The sequence below is a fragment of the Carex rostrata genome, chromosome 4, assembly GCF_964058835.1.
Source record: "Carex rostrata chromosome 4, lpCarRost1.2, whole genome shotgun sequence".
In the NCBI taxonomy this organism is placed as follows: domain Eukaryota; kingdom Viridiplantae; phylum Streptophyta; class Magnoliopsida; order Poales; family Cyperaceae; genus Carex; species Carex rostrata.
The window spans coordinates 4544071-4567071 of NC_135921.1; the positions used below are offsets into that span (position 1 = coordinate 4544071).

Sequence of the window (23001 nt, forward strand, 5' to 3'; positions counted from 1 at the left end):
CTTTGGTTATTTTTTAAAATTTAATTATTTTTTTGGATATAAATAAAAAAATCGGCTTGTAATAACTTTCTTGCTCTGGACAGAAATTTATTTTAAGATGACCGGTTTCAGATTTTTGGAGCATTAGTTATAATTTTACAATCATCACAAACTGCTGATGAGCGGTTTTGCCTGCGCAGAAATATGATATTTTGGTCATCTGCTAGTTTATTGTTTCGAAAATGAAAAAAAAGCTCTAGTACATTCATGCCGAAATTCTTATTAATATTAAAAAATATATATATATTTTAATATTTTGCATTCAAATTCGAAAAATTTGAAATTCGTCCAGTCTAGAAAATAATTCTCCGGATTCAGACCTTCTTTTTGGAAAATTGCCTAAGATCGAGAGACGCCTCAATTAGCGCAAATCCAGAGAATAATTTTTCGTATTTATTTTTTTAATTAAAATAGAAAATATCATGATTTATTTATTTTTGTATTAAAATATTAGAAATATTTTTTATATTTTGAAAATAGATATACTATATAATTGAATTTATTATAAATACTATGATAAATAACCCAGATTAACATTTTTTATGTTGGATTTTCTACAGTTGTAAGAAAAATTAAAATATTTCTTTGTGTGTTATTGGAAAAAAAATAAAAATATTTTTTATCTGAGTTATTGATCCCGGTTCGAAAGTCACATCTAAGTAAATAAAGGAAATATTGTGTGGTCCTTCTAGTACATTCAAATTGTAAGATACTTCATTTATTTTTGAAAAAAATAATATGACATTTGTAAGACGAAATATTTTGATATCAATTTGTTTCTCAAAATAGATGCAGTATTTTAGAATCTACTAGAAAGACTACGATAATTTATTTATTTACTCAAAAGCGACTTTTAAACTGAGATCAATAACTCAAATCCAAAAATATATTTTTTTCTTGAAATATTTCAATTTTCCTTATAGTAAAAAAAAATTCGGTCTAAAAAATGTTGATCCGGGTTATTTGTCGCAGTCTTTCTAATAAATTTAATTATATGGTATTCTATTTATTTTCAAAGAAATATAAAAAATATTTCTAATATTTCTATAAAAAAAATCTTAATATTTTCTATTTCAATTGGAAAACACAAATTTAGAGAGTTATTTTCCGAAAACCCAAATCCGGAGAATTATTCTCCGAAAAAAGGATTTTTGAATCCGGAGAATAATTTTTCAGAAAGAAAGTCTGAATTTAGAGAATTATTTTTCAGATTATACAGATTTTGAATTTGGATGCAGAATGTTAAATTTTATATTTTTGTTAATATAAATAAAAATTTTGGACATGCATGCTACTTAGTCGATCAAGGACTTAGGTGATATATACATTTCCTTCTTTTTGAAAATGTTTGTTTTTTTCATTTATACAATTTTTGAAATTTTATAAACTATTCTATCTTCAGAAAACAACAAACAAAATATCCTTCCACCAAATTTATTAATAAAATGTCTTCTTTTCTCTTCCTTTTGCCTCCCTCTTCTTTTCTCGCATTTACTTCTGTTTAATTTTGTTTCAAGAATACAACTGTTATTTGTTTTTAACAGAAATCTTAATTTTGAACAACGCCAAATAGATGCTTAATTAGCCCACCTGATTTGTTTGATCGTGCATTCAGTGCCTTATAAAACATATGATGAATGGGGACACCAAATGAATTCATAATTTTTTTTTGTTTGAGAGAGAACAAATAAAAACATAATTATTCCACCTGATTTGTTTGATCGCGCATTAAACACATGATGGAAGAGGAATTGTGTCTAGGGGTGTTCATCGGTTCAGTTCGGTTCGATTGTGTTACATTACGAAATTTTAACAATTAATTTTTAATGATTTAAAGGCAAGAATCAAAAATTGTGCTAACAAAATGTAAGTTAAAATCTTAATTAAGGTTCCTCTAATTAAGTAAGTTAAGTGTGAATCGAATCCGCATCGAAATTTCGAGAATTTGAGACTTTATAGGCTCAGTGCGTCCGCACTAGTGGTGAGTGCGGGTGACTGACCCGCACTGACTTATGTTTTCCTTAAATTGCCTTTGAAATTTCTGTGAGTGCGGGTGAGGTCGCCCGCACTGCGGGTGGGTGCGTCCGCACTCATGAAGTTTCTGTGTTGAACTGAAATTCCTGAAATTGGCTAAGTACTGAGTGCGGGTGAGGCCATCCGCACTGCGGTGGGTGCGTCCGCATTACGCTCGGACTTTTTCTGAAATTCTGTCAAAAATTTACTAAGTTCCGACTGCGGGTGAAGTGACCCGCACTGCGGATGATTTATGTGTTAAATTTCATTTTTTGAAAACTGACTAAGTGTCGAGTGCGGGTGAAGCCACCCGCACTGCGGATGAGTGCATCCGCACTCAGGGTAATTTTAACCCTAAAACTCAAATTCAACCTTCTCTCTCTCTCTCCCACTTCATTCCTTTCCCCATTTTTAAGTGATTTTCACCCAACAGCCAAGAAAAAGAGCGAGAGAGCTTCCTCTTCCTTTCAAACCCCCGATTGTTGCGAGAAATCGAAGTTGGAACCGAGTAAGCAGCCGTGGATCTCTCCTAGCTCTCCTATTCGGTATTTCTTTCTCTTTCCATTTCTTTCTAAAATCTCGGATTTCTCGATTGCTCGGGTTTTCATTTTAAACCCGAGATTTGTGTTTGAATTTCTTGTAAACTAGCTCCTTGAGCTTCTTTGACTGTTTATTCTTGTTTGATACTTTATTTTCAGGAATTAAACTGTGTATTCGTTTGTCATGTTGAATATCATTGATTGCATCATTGAATTGTGTAAAGCATTTGCATAGCCCAATCAAATTAAACTTGAATTAATGTGACTTGAGTGATTTGCATGCTGGTATGGTTGTAGGTTGTGTCGATCTATTATGATCTGATTTGATTGAAAGTCACCACGATTTGATATGTATGTGAATGGATTTACGAAGTTAAGCACTTGGATCCAATGAATTTGCAAAGTCGGGCTGTATGCTGGCTTTGATTCCCAGGATCCTAATGGCCTTAGGTGAGCGGCCCTCAATATTTCCCAGTACCGGTTGGGACGAGGGAGGGTGATTATGTTATGATGTGTGAATTGGAATCGTGGGTGACTAGTGTGTAACGTCTGTGGCTCGGTGGCATTCTCCTACGTGTTAATGCATTTGGAAGGTCAATTGAATATTGCGAATATTGGAAACGATTCTAAAGAGGATTTTCTTTATGTGACTTGAACCAGACCTTAATAACTGTTAAGCCAAGCGATTACAGATGGGTGTCAGATAAAGGGTCCAGCTCGGTGGAGCATTTGTAGGTGTCAGTAACCCTACAGACGAAGGTTTGATAAAGGGTCCAGCTCGAAAGAACATCTGTAATTACTACAAGCCCTAATGAATCGAGTTAAGCCAAAATATGTGTTGTGTTTGAAATTCATCTTGGAAATTCCGTAAACTGTGATTCAGTTTGATTAATTGTTGTCGAGCATTGGCATTCTGTTATTTATGAGCATATATATATATCTGTTTGAATTGTTATGGTTTGGGTTTCATTGGTGAATATGGAGTTTGATTGCAAGTCCAATAATCTAAACTGTAGCAAATTTTGCACTGAGAATTTATTCTCACCCCCATCCTCGGGTTATTTTATAGGTACTGGTGCGATTGATCCTGGAGAGGCACGCGAGTAGTAGGCCTTAGTAGCTTACCATTTCATGACCCTAGATTTGTTTTGTTGTATAGATTTAGGGTAGGCCTCGTGGTTGGTATCCGAATGAGATACTTTTGTTGTATTATATTCTGACCAGACTGTGTACTCTGATTATATATTAGAAACTTGTTTTATATTGCTTGTTGTTCGGTTTGAATTGGTAATTGCCTTGTAAGCATACACGGCGTTGTATGCTTACGGCGGGGGACTGTTACGACCCGTGGCCGCGGGGTGTGACAAATTGAAACTGAACCAAATTAGGAAAAGCAAAGTTATAATTTGGTTTCAAAAATATAACCAAACCGAACCAATTTAGCATTACAACCTAACCGAACCAAACCAAAGTTTTATTTCGGTTTGTTCGGTTCAAACCGAAATATATTATTTTTTATTTAAAGCAATTGATTTATAATAAACCGAAATATATTATTTTTTTATTTAAAGCAATTGATTTATAATAAACCGAAATATATTATTTTTTATTTAAAGCAATTGATTTATAATAAACCGAAATATATTAAGAAATAAACCAAGGTATTAAGAAAGAAACTGGAATAATAAAAAATAAATCGAAGTATTTAAAGCAATTGATTACGAAATAAATCGGGACGGTCTGTTTCAAATTCATAATATATAAAACTTCGGTTGGTTCGGTTATTTCGGTTTTGAAAATTTTCAAACCGAACCAAACTGAAATTATAATTTGGTTTTGAAATAAACCGAACCGAACCATTAAACTGAAAAATTAAACTGTTTAGTCCAAACTAATTTAGTTCAGTTCAAAACTGATTAAACCAGGGCCAATGTACAGCCCTTCTTGTGTCCTTCCTAAGGAGAATTTCTTATGCAAATAATGGAGTTGGTACCACATGAAAGGACACACGTGCACGGTGCATCGCATGTGGAATGAATTGGGGTTGGAAACAACATTCCATGCATCTCTTTGATGAGATGGTAAATCACGAATGTTCTCTTGATGTCATTCTCACACCTTCTGAAATGTTTATAAACGTACAAGGAAAATGTTAATGATGGACAACTTACGTATACGGTCTGAAAACTCCAATATACGGATGTGAAAAATATTTATATTAACACGATTATAAACAATATATTATATACGGATGTGAAAAATGTTTGTATTAACAGTATGTAATAATGTACAGGAGTCACTTGCGTGGAAAAAAACTCCAATATACGTATACGGTCTAAAAGTTTTTAAGTGAATTCGAAAGTCACATTTATATGTACACTGTTTAATAATAATGAACTGTGTACAGTTGTACAACTTCATATATAGTTTTTTTATTAAAAAACCGTGCATGTTTTTGCTCAAAATGAGAATTATGAATTTAATTAGAAGGGTGATAAATTTAGAATTAATGAAGAAAAGGAGAAATTGGACAAATATGTGAGTTTTTTATAATATTAAAGAATACAATTAGGGAGTTCTTAAGTTCATCAAGTTTTTTTGTGAACTTAACTCTAAAAACTAGTGTTCTAAATAGCGCATTATAGTGTTTTTCGACCCTAAACGCTAAGTTATGGCATCAAAACGTGCTATTTGAGCTACGGACACAATAGCGGTAATAGCGGTCCACTATAGCACATAGCGTGTAGCGCAAATAGCGCGTGCTATGCAACGTCATAAGCTTCTTCTTTTTTCTTTTCAATTTATATGAGCTTTAAATAAAGGTCTAGATTGGATTTTAATTGTGATTTTCTTTTTGTAATTGACGTACTAAGCTTTATATTAAACTATTAATTATTAAATGAGAGATCAATCAAACGAAATCAAATAAGGAAGCTACAGCACGCTATGCAACATGAGCTATTTTTTTTTCCTTCTTCTTTTCAATTTATATGGGCTTTAAATAAAGACTCAGATTGAATATATTAAGATATTTCTTGAAGTAACAAAATGATACTTACTATATGGTAGTTTGAATATTTTGAATAGATTAAAATAGTTAATTATGCCAGGATGTCTAGGTTATTTTGAAATTTAAATAGAAAAAGATAGATTATGTCACGATGTTGAATATATTTTGAATAGAAAAAGATCGATAATTTATAATATTAGTTACTATGGATATTTTGAGTCGCAATTTGGACTTTGTATTGGTTCAATAGGAATATTATAATTTTTTAATCAATTTGATGTTATTTATTGTTATATGAGACTTAGATAATCTTGATATTTAGTACAAATATATAATATAATTTTTATAAAAATAAAAAAACGCTATGTAGCATAGCTTTGCTATACCTTTTTTTGTGGGCTTCCCGCTATGATGTGATAAACGCTATTTAGAGCCTTAATTTAAAGCAATAGGCCAATAAAGAAATTTATAGAGAATACAAAGTGATATGCTAGCTGTTACTTCTAACTGATAGTTAACAGCTTAACAACCTATCTCACATCTATCTAACTAACATCGGCTAACAGCCTTTCTCATAACTAACATCATTAGTGCACTAACTGAATCAGTTGGATTTGTTATTCCTATTAGCTTTCCTGCAAATTTTGTAAACATTGAGAATTGTCATGCAAATTTTTGACAATTTAAGCCATGAATATTTAATGACAATCTCAAATCAAACAAGTTTTTGCTTTGTGCCCGAAAAATAATACTCTTTCTTTTTTTTTACCCAAAGAGCTTTTGGATGAAATTTATCCCAAGCCGAACTCAAACCGTTTGAACTGCATTGAGATTCGTGTGAACATATTTTTAACTTAATAAATTTAAATGGACTTGTGAATCTACCATTCACATGAATTTTATCATCAATCGAACAGTAGTTTAGACAAGGTTTTAGATAGGATTTTGTTCAAAGTCCTTTGAACACAAATCTAACCTTTCTACAAGAGGACCATCAAGAGATATGTATCTTATTTATGGCATACGATAATACTCAGACCCACTTCAACTGTAACGTGTAAATATCTCGATAGCTCAACTTGTTTGAACCGTACTAATAAATCTGCATATAAATATTAAAATACATGTGACATGTGAAATATAATTAATTAAGGTTGACTGAAGAATTTTGATTGCTACTATGTACTTGCGTGATGGTTTTTAATTTGGAATTTTTTTTTATAAACCATCAATAGAAAAAAAAAAAAAGATTTTTAGGAAACAAATGTGATTAGTTTTTCTTTTTTACAAAAATCTAAATTTCATTTCCGAAATTTTTTTTTTGGACCAAAATGGCAATTCGGTCCCATGTATTTTTACAATTTTTCAAAGTTTTTTTTTTCTCAAAATCTATGAAAATGGTTGGGACCAAAATAGTATTTCGGCTCTTATAGTTTTTGTTAAAAAAAAAGTAATTATATTGGTTTCTAAAAAAAATCTTTTTTTTTCTAATTATGGTTTATAAAAAAAATTCTTTAATTTGGGGATGTCATATATAGTCCCAAATTAATTGCTGCAGTTTATTTATTTATTTTGACCTTTTGGGAGACGGGACAATGTAATTTGAGTGAGTCTATGGTACTATGTATATCACGGGTTGTTACCGTGCTACGGCTCTATATTCGAGTTTTCAAATTCTAACGGTCGATCCGAACCGTTCATCTTGTTCTCCATATTAATATGTGTTTGGAGACCAAATTTTATATTTTTTTGAAAAAATTTTACTATTTTTTTAGATATTTAGAAAATCACTTGATCTGAAAATTCTGGACCATCCAAAAACAGTGATTTTCAATAAATCTAAAAAAATAGTAAAAAATTTCAAAAAATGTAAAATTTGGTCTCCAAACACATATTAATATGGAAAACAAGATGAACGGTTCGGATCAACCGTTAGAATTTGAAAACTCGAATATAGAGCCGTAGCACGGTAACAAATCGTAATATGCATAGTACCATAGACTCACTCATGTAATTTTTCTTACAAAGTTAAGAAGATTGTCCTTCCTTTTAGCCATGTAATTGACTATTTGATAAAAAAAACAATTTCAGCGAAAAAGAAATAGAAATAGAAATAGAAATAGGGCTAGCTAGCAATGAACTGGTTCGGTCCGAGCTAGATCAAGCTCATGGCTCGTTCGTTTTAGCAACGAGCGAGTCATGAGCAAGCCAACATTCGGATTCGAGCTGAAAAAAACTTGAGTCCCAAGTTTGGAAAGATTTGAGGCATTGTTATCAAAATCAGACCGGACTAGTCGATTCGGCCGGAATAAACCAAAACCAGATAGGTTTACAGTCTGATTCGCTATTTGGACCGGACATGCAATAGAACTGGATATATTTAATTAAACTGGTCGGTTTTATATAAAAAAAATCGGAGTAAAAACAAAAAAAAATAAAACGGTTTTCTATTGGTTTTGTGTCCACTGTCATCTATTCCCAATTTTGTAAAGAAATGAACAGCTTTTGAGAAAAAAAGATAGTAACTTTTTAGGAGAAAAAGTGAAATCTAATATGTATTATTCTGTGGCTAACTACGTATAGTCATTTATATTTTGTAACATACTTTTGTAAATAATTATGTATTTGAAAATAATCCAACAGTTGTTGCAATATTATTTTTTTAAAAATAAAATATTAGTTATAATATGAATCATTAGAGGTTCACTTAATCGCAAAAACTAAAGAATTTCTTTAATGTTATTCAATTTTAATATGAAGTATAAAATTATTAAATTTCTTTGATGAAAAAAATATTTCAAATATTTTATTTTACTAATTCTAAGAATGAGTTCTACATTTGAGCTACAATAAATATATTATTTTCTAATAAAAATTTATTATTTGTAATATATATATAAATTTACTTTTATAGTACAAAATGTATATTGGAAATTTTATTACATAAAATATAATTATTTATAAATAATAATTATTATATCTTATGAATAAATATACAAGTATTTAAAAATTAACAGTCAAACCGGCTGAACTATCGGTCCGACCAGTAAATCCTCAAACTGGAGCTTTACCAGGTCGATGTGTGGTGGGATGGGGTCTGCTTGGAAGACAGAGAGAATTGGAGAGGTTTAATTGTGTGGTGGGAACCATTTGTAATTCAAATATAGAAAGAGAAATTATGATAAAATTTACTATACTAATTGGGTCAATAATTTGAATGCGTGGATCCACTGGGAAAGAATTTGGAAAAATGACAGAAAAGAGGTAAGTTTTAGCTTGGTCAGGTTGCCCAAGTAATCAAAGTGGTGAGTTTTAGAAAAATGAAAGAAAAATGATAGAGAAGAGGTGAATTTAGAAAAATGATAGACAGACCCGGTCGTGTTGTCGTTCGGATTGTTCAAGTCAAGATTTGAGTTTTAGAAAAATGATAGAAAAAAGATAGAAAAGAGGTGAATTTAGAAAAGCACCGGATGGCTTGGTCAGGTAGTTTTATTTATTTATCATGATCCTCCATTTCATTTCTTTATTAAAGAAAATTTTTAGTTCCAATGAAATTCAAGGTTTACGAATTTTTTTTTTTAATTTTTTATTTAGGTGTGATTTGTTTTACCTGGGCATCGGACGAATTTCAGTATGTGTTTGATAAATCTCGTCTGATCAGCATCAAGATTCGTACACGTTTGATCAGCACAAATTTTAAAATTTTCATGCAAATCTTGATATAGATTGGAAAACTCTGATATCAGACTAAATTTAAGAACAAATTGGGTATGAGGTAATAACAATTTCTCTCAACTTTCAAGTCAAAATCGTACTATAAAAATACCGGTCAATTAAAGTAAAGACCACCTAATTAATTTGTTGAATATATCTGGACTGGAACAAGACAAAGAACAGCGTAATAACAAATTAACAATCCTCCAAACTCAATATATACCGGTAAAATCTCTCAATTGACCATCTTTGAGTGGGACCACCTTATTATCTCTAAGATAGCTACACCACTTTCCAAAAGACCACATATTTAACATGCAGTCTCGATATTCAGAAATTTATATTAATATCCAAAAAAAATTATGAAATTTAAGAAGCTATCTAGGTTTTTGTGTTTTTTTTAAATCTACCCAAACTGTAAAATTTTTTTACGGTAATTCAGTCTAAAACTGTACAAAAAAAATTGTCATTTCAAAAAATATATATATATAAATTTTTGTTGTCTTAATTTTTTTGGCATTTTTCATACTTTTTTTTATTTAAATAGAAATATTTATAATTTATTGATTTTTTGTATGGAAATATTAGAAATATTTTATATTATTTTTTCAAAATAGATCGAATACTATATAATTTAATTTAGTAGAAAGACTGCTACAAATAACCCGGATCAACATTTTTCATGTGTTATTGTAAGAAAAATTAATATATTTCTTTGTGTTATTGGGAAAAAAATGCTTGGATTCTGAGTTATTGATCCCGGTTCAAAAGTCACTTCTAAGTAAATACAGAAAATATTGTCATCCTTCTAGTACATTTAATTTCTAAAAATTTGTATCTATTTAAAAAAAAATAAAAAAATAAAGTTATTTTTAAAGAAATATATAAAATATTTCTAATATTTCAATACGAAAAATAAATAAATTATAAATATTTCTATTTAAATAAAACAAGTATGAAAAATGCAAAAAAAAAATGAAACCGAAAAAAGTTATAGTTTTTTTTTTAAACCTCAAAAAAAATTTGAATTTTGGAATTCCAAAACCACAAAAAAAATTGTGATAATTCAGTCTAAAGCCGCAAAAAAAATTTGCAGTTTGAGTAGATATCAAAATAACGTGAAAACCTTAATAGTTTCTGAAATTTCATATTTTTTTAAAATATTAATAAAAATTTCGGCTCTATATCTAGCATATTTTTATACTGACTACATGATCTATTACATTTTACATTTTTCATATGAATTTACTTAACAGCCTAAGTCTTTACACTTTAATATATAGTCCAAGTTTGACTAGTTGGCAAGTGCAAGTGCAAGTGCGAGTCTTTGGATATATGCGTACAAATCTTTATTACTCAATTAACAAAACTTAAAGAGTACTCATTTTAAGACTTTATACCTATCAAATAATCTATCAAATCTTAAACATTTTACATTTGACGCTAGCTAGTTGGCAAGCGCAAGTTTTATAGTGAAACGTCAAGTCTTTATACCTTAATTAGGGGTAGAGTCAAACTTTCAAGGTATTGAGACCGATTATATATAATTTTTGTACTCCGAATGAGATCAATTTTACAATACCGTAGCATTTTACTCTAAAACTATATAAAAAAATCATGTATAAATACATAAATTTTGAAAATAAATGAATGTCAATTGACCCCCATACTCTCTTATACTGGCTCTGCCCCTGAACTCAATTAACAGCACTTAAGAGTGGGAGTGGCAAAAAAATCCGTAGTTCGTGATTCGATTTGAGTTTTATTCGATTAAAAATTAGTTCATTATGAAACAAATCAAATCAGTTCGGTTCGAATCTTATTCAAATCAAACTCAAACTGTGTATAATTCGTTTGAAATTGATTCGTGAACTATTTAGGTTCGAATCTCAAATAATGCAACTAATGGATTCAACCATTAATCTTTAATAATGCAGGAACCAAACTTATATCACCACTCAAAATTGTTAATATATTGGTAACTTATAATAGGAAAATGTTTTAGCAGCGTAACAAATTAACAATGAAATAAGTTTCATTTGGCTAGGTCCATGTCGTGATTTTAATCAATCCAGCAGCATAAAAGATAAGGAAATATTGAACTAATCAAACCAATTCAATTTAAATCTTATTCAAACTCAAACTGGGATAAGTTCGATTCGATTTGATTCGTTTACAGCCCTACTTAAGAGTTCTCTAATGAATTCTTTAAGCCTAAATAATTAAGCTTTCAAGTCTTAATATCTATACATTTAAGTCTTAATACCAAAAGGTATTATAGCAATTATATACTTCCAATTCAAAAATTTAATACATATTCCAAAAAAAATATTATTATATATGCTTTTAAATCTGAATACTTTCTCCCAAATGTTACTGTGTCAATATTATTGTTGAATTCATCTTTGATAAATGTGTTTTAACCCCTCCCCACATGCTTTGTGGGACTGTATATTTTTCTCTCGATGTTTACTTAAAATATTTTTCTTAAAATATTAAGAAAAAAATATACGTCTTTGTGGAACAATATATTTTTCTTTTAATATTTTTTTATTGGAGAAAAATATAACAATTCAATACTTTCACTTTATTTGAGGCTACTACGCAATAACAATAAATTATGTCATTTACGAATATTAGAAAATTTTGACAAAAAAATATGAAAATTAAATGAATAATAAAATAATAACAATTATTATTTTGAAAATAAATAAATAAACACAAATAGATATAAATTTTTAGATTACATATACTTAATTTCTTTAAAATATTTAATAAATTTTATTTCTTATTTGTAAATTTCATAAAACAACAAAAATTATGAATTTAACTATATATTATTGTGCTTTTGATGTGTAGTATATGGTCACGTGGACAAGAGATAGAAGAACGCGCGTCTAGCTAGTAGCTACCCATTCTCTATCACACTCATTATATTATAACTCATAAAAGGAGAATGGGGTGTCAATTCCCTGCCTTCCGATTTTTATTCTGTGATTTCCATTTATCTCGCTGATGTCACGTGACGTCACCAGCAAAAGTTTCCCATTTTTTGTCGCAGGTCAAGCTCCATCACGCCGTCGATTTCCGACCTTTGCTCTCTCCCTCACCTCTTTGCCGCGTGGCTCTCAGCTCGACGCCGCGTGCCCCCTTCTATTTGGGTACCGCCTACCTTCTTCTTCAACGCCATGCCTGTTCCTTTCATTTTTGCCATCCAGCTCCCTTCTCCCAACCACCCCCAGTTAGTCCCTTTTCTCCATTCGGTTTTCTCTTGCCGGCCTTGTCCATTGGCGATCTCTTACATGGCTGCTCCACCCGCTGTCACTCTCTCTGCCTCGTCGGTCTTCTTCTCCCTCAATCAGTAAGCCCCTCTTCAATACACTGCTTTGACTAAAATTACTTTTCCATCAAATATTTAACGAAAGACATTATTGCTAAATAAAGTCCTTAAACAGGTATAATTACATAGTTTAGATAATGCTGTAGTAAGGTAGTAAGTAACATTACCGCTGGTACAGGGTGATATCATCTACTGGTAAAGGGTATCCTCTCTTTTGTTGTCAGCATGAAGTAGGTTTCTGATGTCAATTTTAGGTGATATTGTTGCTCTGTATTAAGTCCTTAAACAGGTATAATTACAAAATTTAGATAATGTTATTTTGGTCAGGTAGTAAGTAACATTACTTCTGGTACAGGGTGATATTATCTACTGGTAAAGGGTATTATAATTAAAGCACCAATTCAATTAAAAACCTTGCATGAAGGCAAAACAAAAGAAGTGATTCTACCTGAAACATACATACTGCTACCAGAAACTTTAACCTTGGTTGCATTCATATAAAATGGCCAACATTTGATTTCCTTCATTGAATTCCCTTTTATTTTTTGAATTTTTCTTGTCAAGATATGGCTCGTCTTTATTTTCTATAAGCCTCTCAAATTATTGACTTATTGTGGTTTCAGTTCTTTTTTCTTCTCATACAAAATATTCTTAAAACATAAATTTGGGTGCTAAGATCTTCAAGTCAGTGGAAAAGGATAAGTCAGCTGGAGCGTGGCCGGTTGAGGTGGCTACTAAGATTGCAAATTTGGGGTTGAGGTGTTGTGAAATTAAGAGGAAAGCAAGGCCTGATCTTGCAACTGAGGTTTCAAAGGTTCTAGAACCCATGATGAACTACCCACAATTGTAAATTTAACAGGTTACTTCTCTTTCTTTTTTACTATTAATTTGCTTGAAATTGTTGATAACTAAACTTACTGTGACATAGTGTCAGCTGTAATCACGCCTAGATTGTCACTTATAAGTTCAAGTTAGAAATTGAAGATAATCTAGGATGGACCACAACTGACACATCAATGTTGGTGATTTTGCCAAAATTAAGGAAATGCTTCTGATTTGGATAAGAAAGAAAACCATGTCCATATTCATATTTCTCAATTCAGTGTTATGTAGTTATATTTTGATTAATAGAATAATAATGTGAAGAAGTTCTCTTTCTTTCTCCCTCCTTGCTGTCACAACAGATAGCAACAATAATGGCTTCTGTAATCACATTTGAAAAAATTGATTTTCCTTCTAGTAAAACCCTATCCATACTGTGCATGAGTTGATAATTACCTCTATGACACACTCTTCGAAATCATTAGCAGGTTAAAAAAATTTATAAATAGTTGTTTGAATGAAGTTCTACATAGCGGTGCTATAGTATTCTCCGAACTATTAAGCTGTGGTGCTGTTGGCATAATCGGCGCTATAGCATCGCAATATAGTAATAGTGCTGTCATTTAAGCCGTTTTGCTATGAACGATAAACGCTATTTCAACTTCTGATCTGAATAAATAAAATAAGAAGTACGCTTCATTTATTCTCCTATGATTGAAAGAAATTCTTTCAGTCCAAAAAAAAAAAAAAGGAATTGGGTCCGAAAGAAGTTTCTGGTATCATCTGGTATTTTAGTTGGTGATCTGGTCAATTTTTTTCCAAATAATGCTTGTAGTCGTACGGTGAATCCAGTCATGTCATTTTTCATATCATTGTCGATTATTGACACTTTGACACCTTCTCTGTTTCAGCTTTGTACCACACTGCATCAATAATAATTCTGTCGGCTCAGAAGATCATTATTTGCAGGTCTTTGATTTCCTCTACCAAATCAGTACATGCAACGGTGTATGCAGGTGCGTTCCTTGTCTAATCAGCAATTTAGTGTGGGTCACATTCATCCTCAGTAGTATTTGTGTAGCATTTTAAAAATATATGCTTAAACTTCAAGAAAACATACACTTGTCTACTCTTGCATTTTGCCCCTATAAGATATATTCCAAAGATTTGCACACAGAAGCTTAACTTCATCGAGTCATTTTTGAAGCTCATATGGGACCAAGTCAAACTCAAATCTGCATTGGTCATTTCATTATTGATGCTATATTTTATTTTCCAAAACTAATTGAATTATTCTATGGATTCAAATATGATTATAATCTCATTTGCCATCTGCTCCAGCAATAAATGTGTATCCACATTCTCCTTCCCTTATTTTCCCTTATTTCTACATGGTTCAGATCTTTTGTATATTTGTACTACAAATGAGTACCCCTAATGAAATCGAAACTTAGTTAGTGTAGGTAACGGTTAGATACTTTAGAGGCTTTCAAGTGACTGTGATGTAGGGACTGCATTTTCCAGTTTGTCTTGAGTATCTGCAACAGTTGGCTATTTCTTCATGAATTTTGCCTAACCATTTATGTCATAATTTCACTTGGTGCTGTAGCCTTGGTGACAAGGAAGACAGTGAAATCAACAAATCATGACTTCTTCCAAACATATGAGTTGAGACAAATAGTAAACGGACCAACTGTTACTGCCTAAACATTGACCAGCTGTTACTGCCTTTTTTTTTTCTAATGTTGCAGTTCTCCAATTAGAGATACAAAATCAGGTCACTCCAGTGCAGTAGAATAAAAGGAGTCAAATCGAAGAAGATCAGCTTCTCCACTTTTACTAAGGTCAATTCCTCCCTGTTCCAAAGCTTGGTACATGAAAGATTTGTTGGGAAAAAAAATTACTGATTTTTTTCATTTCATTTTCCTTGTCTACACTATGTAAAGCAGATGTATAGACTGGATTTCAATATGTATTTGTTGGTCCTTATTTCGTAGCCATACATTCATTGAAACTAATACTCAACATAGATGCTTTGATTGCTCTTCATCTCATTTTTCATATTTGTTTTTACTTCTTATGTATATAAATTCAGTTCATGCATTACAAAACATCAAGTTCAGGCCTTACCTCATAAACTATAATTGTTATATTACTGGCTGAAATTGAGATCCTTCTTGACATAGATTACTGGCTGATATTTAAAGAAATAACTTCTCCAGGAGTGCGTTCTCTCTACTCTAGAGACGACTGATACTTTTAAGCCTAGTAGTTTGATGAAGGAGCAGGTAAATTAATAAATTGTGTTTCCACTATCTCTTTGCACTTCTAATTTTTCGTTGGTTGAATTCAGTGGCTATGTTTTTGTCAAACATTGATAGGTATTCGTTTCTTCTTTTCATTTTTTTTTCCTTTTTTCGTGTATCGATATATTGTCTGCTCTTCTCTGAATTCAATAGTAGATCAAAGTGAGTGGATTTTGCAATATAGCTGGAATATTTCTAAAGTACTACTTCCGTGGCACCACTTGTCTTTCTGGTAACACTTCAAATTCAGTTGAATGAAATGGGGTTACTAATATCAATTTCAGTTGAATGAAATGGGGTTACTAATATTATATAAAAATCAATTTGACTTATTATTTTACATTTTCTACTTAGGAGACAAGAATTGATGGTACTTACTCTCGCCATTCAGCATAGGTGCAGCCACTGATATAGGTATGTGCAACTGTCACACTAATATTCTGTGTCCTATGCATTTGCAAATGTAAAGGTGCCCAAAAAAACAATAATCAATTTCATGTGTGAAATTATGCTTGAATGAATTTCTGCTCATTTTGCTTTGCTGTATACTTTATTCAATTTGTGAAATTATGCTTACTTTGTGTTCTCCTATACAAGATGATTTTCATTATGGCCAACTGAAGGGATTGGTAGCTATCATTGCATGCACTTGAAGGCTCTGCATCCCAGATTGGTAAAGTTAATATTTCACTTCTCTTCTGCTCTATTATTCTTTTGGTTAATTTCCTTCCCACCTCCTTCCAGTTTCAATTACTTATTTCTGTACATGTACTTTTCTAATTTATAGGTGAATTATGCAATTTCTTTTTGGTTTAAATTGTTATTGAGGCCGAACAATGTGTCCCATTATCAAACAGTACACTACAAAGTTGGCTAACTGCATTCTTGAGAGGTAATTTCGTCAACCTTCTTTCCCCATTCGGGTTCAGCCTCAATTTACCATTACCATTATTTGTTCTCCCCTTATTTATCAACTTTCCACTATGCCAAGCCAATGTATTTCCTATTATTGCCTGAATACGCGTGCAGCTCAAAAAGATGCATGCGAGGAAAAGGTGAAAGTAAGATAACTTTGTTCCATTTTCCTTTGCCGCATGAATTTTCCTTATGGTTTTGCTTAGTAATATTTCAATTCCTGTCAGATCACTTCTACATTTTCTTACTCCAAAAAATAAACATGGAGACAATGGACTAGGATCTACAAGTGGTTCACGTGAGTACGAGAAAGCAGCATGCATTTTTTATAGCAAACAACTACTTTATGTTACATAGTAAGTAGCTAACCTTAATCATGATTTAGTTGAATGACAACAACAACAAAGTGGAAGAAGGCATAAATTTAGATAAGAAAAGTTTTAGAATTCCAACCATCGCACTGTTTTCCTTCTCCTTGTAACAATTTTTCATACTATTTGTTAACTAATTACTTCACTACCAATTGCATATGATTTTGGCAAGTGTTCATACTAACCGTATCTATCAACTGGCAAAATATAGAGATCAGTATGATATATTTTGTTTTTCCTATCATGGTTCTTAATGTCTTAATTTTATCTGGACAGTGTTATAACTTTGTCCGGTCCAATAAACATAATTTCCCCAATTATTAATCTCTGGTACTTATTCCAATATGGTAAAAATGCGGCATCGAGATTAGATAGAAGAAATGAGCAATAATGCTCTCTTTTTAAAAGAAAAATGTAAATAGATCTCCCATCTTTTTAAGAAAAAATCACATTCCTTTTAAATGTAACCCAAACATGTGCCATCAGTGAAAATATACACACATTTATCTTCCATGATTTCCCTTTCGATAATTGCTGCATGTAAATCCTACAACTACTAACCAACGTATCTGGGCTTCTACATTAACAACACCAGCACCATCAAATTAATATAAACACACAAAAGCTTTAGAATGGACCATCAAATTAATATAAACGCACAACAGCTTCAGAATGGTTGCGGCATAGCCGCAACACGAAGCATCTAGTTTAATGCGAAAAATGAATCAACTAGTTAAATTTTTTTTCTTTTTCTTTTTCTTTTTTGTTTTTTTTAGGAAATTTTTTTTTTTCAGTTTTTATTTATAATTTATTTATTTTTTGTATTGAAGTATTACAAATATTTAATATATTTTTTAAAAAATAGATGAAATATTATATAATTTGATTTATTCGAAAGACTGCTACAAATAATCCGGATCAATATTTTTCATGCCGAATTTTTTACGGCCGTAAAAAAATAATATAATATAATATATGTATATGTATATATAATATAATATATGTATATGTATATATAATATAATATATGTATATAGAGGAGGGTTCAAATGCCTCCATGTTTTTGTGCCTCCATCATGCCTCCATCTCTCTCCATCATTTTCAAAGTTCAAACAGTCGATCCGAACCGCTCAACCTAACCTCCATACTAAAATATGTTTGGAGACCAAATTTTATATTTTTAGGAATTTTTTTACTATTTTTTTAGATAGGTACAAAATCAGTAAATCTGAATCATCTAAAAACAGTATTTTTTGTACCTATCTAAAAAAATAGTAAAAAAATTCCTAAAAATATAAAATTTGGTCTCCAAACATATTTTAGTATGGAGGTTAGATTGAGCGGTTCGGATCGACTGTTTGAACTTTGAAAATGATGGAGAGAGATGGAGGCACAAAAACATGGAGGCATTTGAACCCTCCTCATATAATATAATATATATGAAAATGAAGATATAAAATATGAGGTATGATGAGGTATAAAAAATATGAGGTATTAGAACCCTCGTTTAGTGCTTTAAAAATTCAGTTTAAGTTTTCGTTCAACGGTAGGCATTCAACGATCGGTATTTTCAAAATTTTAAAGTCCAAACAGTCGATCCAAACCGTTCAACATGATGGATATTTTAAAATGTGCTTACAGATCAAATTTTACATTTTTCTAAATTTTTTTACTATTTATTAAGATGGGTACAAAAATTCAATGGTATGAATATAGCGATTTTGTTAAATACTTAATAAATAATATAAAATTTGATATGCAAGCACATTTTAACATATATATTATATTATATATACATATACATATATTATATTATATATACCTATACATATACATATACATATATTATATTATATTAATTTTTCTTACGGTCATAAAAAATCCGGCATGAAAAATGTTGATCCGGATTATTTGTAGCAGTCTTTTGAATAAATCAAATTATATAGTATTCCATCTATTTTTTAAAAAAATATATTAAATATTTGTAATACTTCAATACAAAAAATAAATAAATTATAAATAAAAACTGAAAAATGAAAAAAAAATTTCCTATAAAAAAATTTCCTAAAAAAACATCCTAAATCCGGAAAAAATTATTCCGGATTTAGGATCCAATTTATGGAAATTTTTTTCCGGAAATTGGTATTGAAACCGGAAATTTTTTTTCCGGTTTGGGTAGTTTTGAAAAAAAAAAAAGCGGTTTGATTAGTTTTTTAAATTTATATATTTTTTGGATATAAATAAAAAAATCGGCCCATTCTCTATCACGCTCATTTAATGCGAAAAATGAACCAACTAGTTAAATATATTTTTTTTAAATGATCTGGCAATATTTTATCAAGAATCAATCATTTTTTTTTTGTTTTTTTACAGTTCAATAGCAGACACGATATTTCAAACGAACCAAACCGCAAAGAGAGTCGATCGGATCCGGGTTCTTCAGCCCAACTGTTCGATCTAGTTCGGTTTTGATAACATTGCATCCAAGTCTTTCTTTTAGTTGCATGTTGTGTAAATCTAGCTCTTTTTGATAGAATTGATGGCTGCATGACCTGCAATTTTCTACGAAGTTACTCGACCTTTATTTTCAACAATACAACTATTATTATTCTGCAATGTCTCTCTCCTAGATGGAGATTTTGTTTACTCGACCTCTATTTTAGATGTATTGTTATTCTGCAGTGTCTCTCTCCTTCTATTATAATAATAGTTGTATTGTTGTATTGTTATTTTCATACCTCAAACAGACAATCAGACTTTCAAACTATGGGACAAAATCAGACTTTCAAACTATGAGAGTCAAACGTAAACGGAAATCAATCATATAAAAATTTCATGTTGCATATGAGGGTCAATTTTACACTATCCATAGCATTTTACTCCAAGACTATATAAAAAATCATATATAATTATAAAAAAATTGAAAATAAATGGGGGTTAGTTGACCCCCATTCACTTAACTTCAATCCGCTACTGTTTACACAGATACCATGTTGAATGATTCGGATCGACCGTTAGGACTTTCAAACATAAGATTTGAGTCCATAGCGTGGACCAATAGTGTTTTTAGATCAAGTGATTTTCTACCCATCTAAAATAATAGTACAAAAATTTTAAGAAATGTAAAATTTAGTTTACAAGTACATATTTATACGGAGACCATGTTAAATGGTTCATATCGACCGTTAAATATCTCAAATCGAAAATTTAAGTCTATGGCATAGGCCAATATTATCATGGCCTGTAACATTGTACAAAATGCGTATATGAAATTAGTAACTGAAAGTAATGTACGAAACGTTTGAATACATGTCTTTTAATAAAATGGATAACTTTAGCGAACAAAGGATATTTTCCGAATAGACGAGTAAGATAATTAAATGAAACTAAAGTTAAATATGATAAATTGATTATCTAAAAATATATTTGCCGATAAAGTATAATGAGATATTTAGAAGCTAATGTTTGAAATTTAAAATTGATACAAGATAGATATAATAGAAAACTAATGCTTGACAATATTTATAATCTTCTTTTGAATTGGCGGGCATCATCAAGCACCAACATATCATCGGCAGGGACAGGAAGAGGTATTTTCGCAACCCATTCCTGCGTGACCTTGTCAATCGCTACGCGGAGATAGTTGGGCCTTAGTTGATTACCGGCTGCAGGAGGATGTACAATGACCTTAGCAATGGTCAGAGGAGTAGTACCAAAATACATGACGAGGTCACATGCTGTGGCCTCCTGCAATAATTATCAGCAATTAGTTGTTTTTAGAATGAAATATTGTCTAGCAAATTAATGACATTATCAAAATTACCTTTAGATTATGAACAAGTAATGATTACCTTTAGATTGTCCAACTCGCCTAGCACTTCGGTCCCGGATGCTTGACTACTTCGCCGAACTCTCAGAGAAATAGGAGGTTGATGCTCGGATGGCTGTGTAATTTGGTTCATTTGGTTCAACAACCTTGATTTCAGCTCAACCATCTTTTGGGTGTACTCCATTGTAATCTCCTGGTGTACCTCCTCGCGTACCTCCTGGCGTACCTGTGCCAATTTTGATTCCATCTCGTCTTTGTTAACTTTGGCACGAGGTATTCTTCGAGGTTTTGGTCCATTGAATTCCTCCTTCCAGCCCCTCTGCCCCTAACTTTGGCACGAGGTCTTCTTCTTGTCTTGCGACAGTCCGGGTACCCGAATTGACCTCCTCCTCCACCTCCAACTGTTAATTAAAAAATTGGTTATAACAAAAGACTAAGTAATATACACAGAGTTATAATTTTGTTTGAATGACACAAAGTTATAACAAAAGACTCTTACCATTTTATGAGCAACGGGTAGCACGTCTTTTGGGAGTACTATCTTCCCGTCAGCGGTTACCTCGGATCTTCCCATGAGCCAATCTTGGCCCCTAGGATTTTGGATCTTAACCACGGGTGAGTCAGAATCTTTGTTTTGCGAAAGAACTTTTGTCCATTCTTCCGACTTACCCTCGTAACTGATAAGCCTAAATTTCATATACATTTTTGGTAGAATTTGGTCTCTAAAACTATTCCCTTTTTATTAGTTTAAAGTCGTTTTGTTTAGATATCGCACCAAGTTCGAGATACTGCTATATTTTGATGTGTTTTCAGGTATTAGAAGCAAAGGGGAACAATTTAGAGCAAGCCCGGACGCGATCGAAACCTAGACGACATGAAGAGGCAAGAATCAGAGGAAAATTGCGACCTGGAATTCCAGAACTACTTGGAGCAGCTCACTGCCATAATTCTGCACTGAAATTGCGACCCGCAATTTCTGCACAGTCTCTGATTTTTGGGCTGCTATGGGCCCAGAACGATATGTATAGCCCATCTCTCCTTCCCCAAAGGAGGAGGCTGCCATTTTCACACTACACAACCAGGGGAACGACTCAAGAGCTAGGGTTTCAGATCTAGGGCGATTTGGAGAGGAAAAGCTTGAGGGAGAAGAGATTTGTGCTTGGATTTGTATTCTCTACTCTATTTTCCTTTCTTTAGGCTTTGGTAACAACTTATTTATCCCCTTTGTAACTGTTTGTGCCCCTATGAGAGACTAATCTCCTCTCTAGGGGCGATGGCATGTAAAACTCGAAACTAGGTGCACTCTATTTTACTCGATTTGTGGTTTTTATTGACTATTAGCAATTTACTCTTTTAATGCTTGATTTATACATGGATTGGGTGGTTTAACCTTACTAATCAGATACATGGATTTAGGAATTTATCCAATGAGTAAAGAATAGGTAATTAGGACGAAGTACTTAACCGAGAAGTCCTAAGTATCCTAAAAGTACGATATTAGCCCGCAAAGTACTTAATCATGAAGTGTACGCTATTATCAATGAATAAAAATCACTTGTATTAACTCCCCGATCAAAAAGAGTAAAGAATAGGTTATTAGGACGAAGTACTTAACCGAGAAGTCCGAAGTAACCTAAAGGTAAGATAATAGCCCGCGAAGTACTTAACCATGAAGTGTATGCTATTATCACCTTAGACAGGATGCCCACGTATGCTTTAGAAACATGAATCAAGTAGATTGAGACCCTAGTGGATTGGAATGCCAAAGCCCCTAGAACTCCTACACTTGAATCAGACCCAAGACATTTATTATTTGCTTCTTTCAATTTAATTAGATTTAGAAACCAACCCAAACTCCGGTAGTCTAGCTTAGTGAATTGGCGAGAACCAGTACTTTACGAGTTGTCCCTGTGGATTCAACACCCGAACTACTACTTGACAAGCTTGTATGCTTGCAACCAAATTAGTTGTATTAGCTATAGAAAAACACCATCAGTAACCACCTGACCCTAATTTGTGCAGGTTGTTCGCACATAATATATGCTACAAAGTTTCAGTATAGCAAGCTATACCTTTTAAACCTTTGTTATACTCTGTCAAATC

General features: G+C 31.8%; 1 long non-coding RNA gene across 11 annotated transcripts; it reads left to right on the forward strand.

Moving 5' to 3' along the window:
- Nucleotides 1–12302: 12302 nt before the first annotated feature.
- Nucleotides 12303–19654, forward strand: LOC144552383 (uncharacterized). Of its 11 annotated transcripts, XR_013511105.1 has the most exons (8): nt 12303–13514; nt 14389–14493; nt 15229–15321; nt 15664–15765; nt 15937–16015; nt 16138–16197; nt 16381–16456; nt 16571–17226. It is a non-coding gene; the product is annotated as an uncharacterized LOC144552383 (long non-coding RNA). The 11 variants fall into 11 exon arrangements; XR_013511107.1 differs by adding an exon at nt 19443–19654 and having other exon boundaries at nt 15664–16197; nt 16571–16675; XR_013511104.1 differs by having other exon boundaries at nt 15664–16197; nt 16571–16675; nt 16926–17226.
- Nucleotides 19655–23001: the final 3347 nt, after the last annotated feature.